This window comes from Varanus komodoensis, unplaced genomic scaffold, assembly GCF_004798865.1.
Source record: "Varanus komodoensis strain SLA01 unplaced genomic scaffold, ASM479886v1 scaffold9, whole genome shotgun sequence".
Classification (NCBI taxonomy): domain Eukaryota; kingdom Metazoa; phylum Chordata; class Lepidosauria; order Squamata; family Varanidae; genus Varanus; species Varanus komodoensis.
In genome coordinates this window covers 677850-685063 of record NW_025336598.1, presented here as the reverse complement: position 1 = coordinate 685063, position 7214 = coordinate 677850, and the positions used below count along the sequence as shown (strand labels likewise).

At 41.5% G+C, this 7214-nt stretch overlaps 1 long non-coding RNA gene across 1 annotated transcript in view; it reads left to right on the top strand.

Moving 5' to 3' along the window:
• The window catches only part of LOC123016899, a 24271-nt gene extending 20667 nt beyond the window's left edge, over positions 1 to 3604 (top strand). Inside the window, exon 4 of the long non-coding RNA XR_006413490.1 lies at positions 3594 to 3604. This is a non-coding gene — a long non-coding RNA (uncharacterized LOC123016899). The remainder of the gene's footprint in view (positions 1 to 3593) is intronic.
• Positions 3605 to 7214: the final 3610 nt, after the last annotated feature.

Below are 7214 nucleotides of genomic sequence, written 5' to 3'. Positions count from 1 at the left end.
TTCCCTTCTTTCCTCAGCTATTTGTAAAGCTGAGGAAAGAAGGGAAGTGAAAGGCAAGGGAGAAAGAGAAAGATACACCCAATTGAATGCAGAATTCCAGAGAAAAGCTAGAAGAGATAAGAATGCCTTCTTAAATGAACAGTGCAAAGAAATAGAAGAAAACAATAGACTAAGGAGGACCAGAGATCTCTTCAAGAAAATTGGAGATATGAAGGAAATGTTTCATGCAAAGAACCATGGAGCCAACTGGGTGACTTTGGGCCAGTCACAGACTCTCAGCCCAACCTACCTCATAGTGTTGTTGTGGGGATAAGTTGGAGGAGGAGATGTAAGCTGCCTTGAGCCCTTTTTAGGAAAAGGCAAGATATAAATCAAATAAATAAATAACGATGGGCATGATAAAGGACCAAAATGGCAGGGACCTAACAGAGGCAGAAGAGATTAAGAAGAGGTGGCAAGATTACACAGAAGAACTATACAAGAAAGAGCTTAACGTCCCTGATAACCATGATGGGGTGGTCACTGACCTCAAGCCAGACATCCTGGAATGTGAAGTCAAATGGGCCTTAGGAAGTCTGAGCGACAACAAAGCTAGTGGAGGTGACAGTATTCCAGCTGAGCTATTCAAAATCTCAAAAGACGATACAGTAAAAGTGCTACACTCAATATGTCAGCAAATTTGGAAAACTCAACAATGGCCACAGGATTGGAAAAGGTCAGTTTACCTTCTGATCCCGAAGAAGGGCAATGCCAAAGAATGTTCAAACTACTGCACCATTGCACTCATTTCACATGCGAGCAAAATTATGCTCAAAATCCTACAAGCTAGGCTCTAGAAGTATGTGGACTGAGAACTACCAGAAGTACAGGCAGGGTTTCGAAGAGGGAGAGGAACTAGAGATCAAATTGCCAACATTCGCTGGCTCATGGAGAAAGCTAGGCAGTTCCAGAAAAACAGCTACTTCTACTTCATTGACTATGCTAAAGCCTTTGATTGTGTGGATCACAACAAATTGTGGCAAGTTCTTAAAGAGATGGGAGTACCAGACCTTATTTGTCTCTTGAGAATCCTATATGCGGGTCAAGAAGCAACAGTGAGAACTGGATATGGAACCACTTATTGATTCAAAATTGAGAAAGGAGTTCAGCAAGGCTGTATACTGTCGCCCTGCCTTTTTAACACATATGCAGAACACATCATGAGAAAGGTGGGGCTAGATGAATCACAAGTTGGAATTAAGATTGCCTGGAGAAATATCAACAACCTCAGATATGCACATGATACCACTCTAATGGCAGAAAGTGAAGAAGAACTAAAGAGCCTCTTGATGCGGGTGAAGGAGGAGAGCGCAAAAGTTGGCTTGAAACTCAACATTAAGAAAACTAAGATCATGGCATCTGATCCTATCAGCTCCTGGTAAATAGTTAGGGAAGAAAGGGAGGTAGTGACAGATTTTATTTTCCTGGGCTCCAAGATCACCGCAGATGGGGACTGCAGTCAATAAATTAAAAGATGCTTGCTCTTAGGGAGGAAAGCTATGGCAAATCTAGACAGCATACTAAAAAGCAGAGACATCACGCTGCCAACAAAAGTGCTTATAGTCAAGGCTATGGTTTTCCCAGTTGCAATGTATGGCTGTGAAAGTTGGACCATAAAGAAGGCTGAGCACTGAAGAATTGAGGCCTTTGAATTGTGGTGCTGGAGGATACTCCTACAAGTCCCTTGGACTGCAAGGCGAAAAAACCCATCAGTCCTAGAGGAGATCAACCCTGACTGCTCTTTAGAAGGCCAGATGCTGAAGATGAAACTCAAATACTTTGGCCACCTAATGAGAAGGAAGGACTCCCTGGAGAAGAGCCTAATGCTGGGAACAATAGACGGCAAAAGAAGAAGGGGACGGCAGAGAATGAGGTGGCTAGATGGAGTCACTGAAGCAGTTGGTGTGAGCTTAAGTGGACTCTGGGGGATGTTGGAGGACAGGAAGGCCTGGAGGAATGTTGTCCATGGGGTCGCAATGGGTCGGACATGACTTCACAACTAACAACAACACAACAACATTAAATTTTGTTATAATTACTGAAAAGAACTCCAGAGGGATCCAATCAAAAGAGTAGATTAGACCATAGTGCACTGGCAGATCATACTGCCTGCCTAGAGATGTAAGTAGAGGTGAAATTTACCAAGATAGGTGAACCTGAAATTCGCATGAACCTTGCCAAGCCTTATTGGACAATAGTACACTGGTAGTTATGCATCACAGATTATGTTAGCAACACTACTTATCCTACCTACTTCATACTCTGATTATTAAGATAAAAGGAATACTCATTTGATGGTTACAATGAAGTGACTTTCTTATGAAAGAAAGCATTGCTAAGTATTGTTGCACTGTGTCATTGTTGCTTTCATTGATTTGCTCTCCACCCAGTAGATAAACCTCACATAATGCTAGTTTTAATCCTCAATTCTTACATCACCACTGTTAATAATACAATAATACCTTAATTAATACTTGTAGTTCTAGGCCAGAGTGTCTTGGTATGGACAATCATTTGTTTTGAAATACTGTACCATTTCTAAATGTTGAAGAGGTGGATGTGAAGAAATTAGTTTACTGAAGCACTTTCCCACATACCACCATCACCCAAGCCTCTGCTTGGTTTGTTGGAAACCTTATTTGTATCACCTTCTTTATGTTGAAACAATACTCCTCTGGTTCAAGTTAGTACTGTCAAACAGCCAAGAGAATGTACTGCATTGAATATAAGGGGACTTCTCTTAATTTTGGATTAAGATTTAACTTCATTGAACTTCATGTTCATTGAATCTTCAGTGACTTGTAGGATCACTACAGCCATACAAGCCATGTGGTTTAACCAAGGCATATGCTAGTCTTAATTTGACCCACTGCCCACCCAGATGCAGCTTGACATGATGTTTGTAGCCCACTAACTTGTTGTTGGGTTGTAACTTATTGAAGAGTTGCTTGTACCACAAAAAGCCATGTCATCCAGGTTTGGACAAAATGGCAAGTAGCCCCTGGGCCAGTAATAAGGTAAGCAGTGCCCGTTGTGTATCAGCACACAATGTAGTTTGTTTAAGTCGTGCTGATCATGCAAACCAGGGCATATGTATGGCACTAGTTCTCAAACTTTGATTTCTGGATGAGGGCCGTGAGGCCATGAGATTTGGCTTGCACTCCTGCTGGCTCCTTGGGTGGTCCTTAAGCATTATTTCTACCTGCTGTTCCTTCCTTTGGCATATGTTTGAGCATGGCTGCCAGAGGCAGCACCTGGCATTAAGTGAGCCCATGGCACTGTGCTTTGGGATGCTTGAGGGTTGCAGGTATCTTTTTAAAAAATATTTTCCCTAAAAAAATGTTTATTTTTAAGCTGGCTTAACTCAGAAGCAGTGCAAATTAAATCTCCTTTGTAAAAATGATCCGGTGATCCTCTCTAAATACTGTCTCCTGACCTCCATTGGGTCTACTAAACTTTTCTATGAAATTTTGGCTTTAAGACCCACTTAGAAAAGTTTGCTGAAATGATTGGTCAGGGTAATTGCATGACAAACAAGGAACCATCAGTGATAGTCACAGAGAAATAAAGCTGCATTTTAGCATTTTCTTTGGGCAAATCATCCTCCCATCTGCAGAACCGCCCCCCTCTGCACCAGAGCCTCATGTGGATGTCCTTGCAGAAGAGAAAAGCTTGTTGGACCCCAAAGCAGCTAATATAAGCAGCTAATATACAGACTCAAAACACTCAAAACTCATTCAGGGCTCTAAGATTGGTCAAAGTCATGATAATGGGGTCCCCAGGAGGAGGAACCTGGGGAAAATCCAATTCATGTTTAATCAAAGTTGCGGAGCAGGGTCTGGTGAACTGTCATTGTATAGAGCAAATGTCTGCAACAGGTAAAAGAGGTACATTTTAGATCACCATGAACAGTGTTAGGTAATATTTGGGATGCGGAAATGGAAGGCAAACTGTTGAAGCAGGATCAACACCCCACCATGTATGTAAGAAACCCAAAAGATCTTTAGCCCACAATTCAAAATGATTCAGGATTCCAACTCACAGGCAGATTTCATTGGTCTAGTCTAGAGGAGCAATCAGTTGCACATCAAGGACCCCCATTGCAGAATAGAGATCAGTCATAATGAGAAGCCTGTTCAAATGTGGTTATACCCAAGGTTTACTCAATTCATAGAAATAAGTTTGGGCTGGAGGCAAGTCTTAAGAACCTCATTTACCTGGATATGATAGAAGTAAGTTAACAAGCCCATAAAGCAGGCTGCATTGCATTGCTCTCACTCTGGGTACCATCCCCTATCTACAGGAGCAAATGAAATTTAGGATTATTTTTCAGAGGAAAAAAAGGTGAAGCATTTGGTGAAGCATTTCCAAGACTTGACTACCCCTAAGGAAAAGGAGCTCCTATTTAAATGCTGTTGCTTCCAGGAACTACTAGGGCACAGGACAAACAACTTACCTCTTTTACCTCTTTTCAAGCTGCATTTGGATGGAAGTTCTGCTGCCTTGGAAAAACTATTGCCCTCACTAAGCTCCTTTTTAGCATGGCTTAAGCCTTTGCCTCTTAAGACACAGGTACTCTCCAATGAGGGCTTCCTTAGTCTGCAAGACTATCTGTTCACTCTTGTGAGAGATAAGAGGGTTGTCTTTATTTCACCAATGGTTCTCTCTCACACAGGGGTAACCCCTTCCTTGGATATTTGCCCCATTCTTCTATCTCCTATTTCTTTAAACTGCTAAGTGCTTGATGGATTCAAAAAATATTCCTGGACTTAGAGATACTGACTTGGAATCTTTCTGGATGGCATGGCCAGATAGCAAAGTTCATTGCATATCTACAATTATTTCAGATAATTTTCTTACAAGGAAGTAGGTGGAGGAAGTTTCCTGTCTGCAGTTACAGGGTTACTGGGTGTCCTTTAAAGCTGTTGCAAGATGCCACAAACAGGCCACTGATGCAGGGGGTTGGCAGTGTTTGGTTCTGTAGAATAGGGAAGTAGTTGCCATACAACAGAACTGCAGTTGCACAACAACATCTTGATGTTACAGGTTACCATTTTTATAGTGCAATAGTGCCTCCTTTTCTACATTAATGTTTCTGTTCCATCGGAGAACTCATTATTGTTTCCCCCAGATGTGTGGCTGTCTTTGGAATCTGCCTTGGGAAATCATGAGTGGCATCATTCTTGCATTATTTTGGGAGGTGACTGAAATGCTCAGCTAGGACAAACTAATTCACAGCAGCTTATTAATTTGGTCTTTGCCTGGATGATTTATTCTGTCTGAACAAGCATTCTCAAGAAATGAAGGTTAATAGCTTTGGTTGTGTTCTTGTTATGTGGGATTGTGTTTCCTATTAATTTTGAGTGGGAGTTGGAAGGATGTATCGGTTAAACATCATACATTTCTCTCTCCTGGGCTATTTTTCATTTCTCCAAATCTAATTCCAAGATGAAAAGTTTCTCAGTTGAAGATCAGCTAGAGAGTGGCCTTTTTTCTATCAAGCTTTGGCAGTTAATTCAGAATGAATGTACATGTTGATTTGAAAAGGTGACTGCTGGCATAAATAGCAGACTGGCTTACTGATTTTACTGGAACTGATAAATCAAATTTCAATGGGCCATTTGGAGAAGTTGGAGGGCTATCAGAAATTGTAAATTTCCAGCCCTCCATTCAAGCAGAGAGAGCTGGTATGACAGGGAATGTAGAAACATGAAAAAAGAATATACACCGATTACCCAGTCTGAAGCACTTCAGATCAAAAAAGTGTTGTAACATTTTGATTACAGTGCATTCGTCTTATAAATCTCCAACAAAGATGACTGAGTATATTATGGCAAAAACACCTTAAAATATTTTCCAGGGGCCCATCCTTGTTAAGGTTAATCACTTTTGTGGAGATCATCCTGAATGGCTACCAGTCTCAGTTTTGGGGTCCAGGCATTTACTTCACAACCTGGTATCTGGAAATTGCTTTTAACCCAGCACACCAGCCTATCAAGATCACCTTGAATCTTCCTTCTGTCTTCCGAGGTATTACCTATCCTAGTTTTGTGTCATCTGTAGATTTGATCAGCATACCCTGCACTGCTGCTCTTTGCCACAGCAAGCAAGTTGACTCTTAGACTCCTTATGCTCTGGCTCTCTACACTTCCTATTTATTTATTTAAAACATTTTTATGCAGCCCCCATCACAACAAAGCCTCGGGGCAGCTCACAACAAAAACAAAATACATAAATATAATGATTATACAAATAAAAATATTAAAACCCGGTGCATCTCAGCTTAAAAGATTTAAAATCCTATAAATACAAATAAATTAACAATTAAAATGAGTTTTAAATAAAAAGGTCTTAGCCTGGCACTGAAAAACAAATAATGACAGCGCCAGGTGGACCTCTCTGGGGAGCGCATTCCATAGATGAAGCCTGGCTCCTAGCCTGGCTCCTGCCTGCCCTGCCCTGCCCGCCCACCTGACTGACTGCCCTGACTGCCTTTTACCTTGTTGCAGCCCACCCTGCTTTCCCAGGAACTTGCATCCTTCCTCCTCAACCCTGCCTGCTCTAGAACATGACTGCCTTACTGGTACTTCACCTTCAGATAGTTTCCTTGGCTTGTGATCTTGGACTGTGTTATTGGATTGTGCTGTCTCACTGGCTTTCACTCTGAACTTTTAAACCAACACATTTCTTGCTTCTGGCCCTGCTGCAAAAATCCAACTTGCACCTTGTGCCCTGACATTCCAGTGTTGATAGCTTGCCACACACACCCTGGAATTTACACAGTTGTTCTGAGAGTAGTTCTGCCAGTTCCTTTATTACTCTAGGATGCAGTTCATCTGGCCCTGTAAATCTGAAGTCCTTCAAAGAAATTAGGTATTCCATGACCATTTGTCATGGACCATGACCATCTCAAGCTTTAATCTTGACCTTTTGGTTTGTACTTCATATTTCCCAGGGGTCAGGGGTAGGGGCAGGTCATAGATATGCTTTTAAGAAAAAACTGAACCAAAGTAGAAATTGAGCACTTCAACATTTTCTTTGTCATCTTACCAGTTTGCCCTCATCCTTTTGAATGGTTGAACCATCATTTCTTTTCTCTGTCATTTACTCTAAACCTACCTGCAAAAAATACTTTTCTAGTCTCAGCTCATTCTGCACTTCTGTGCTACCTGTCT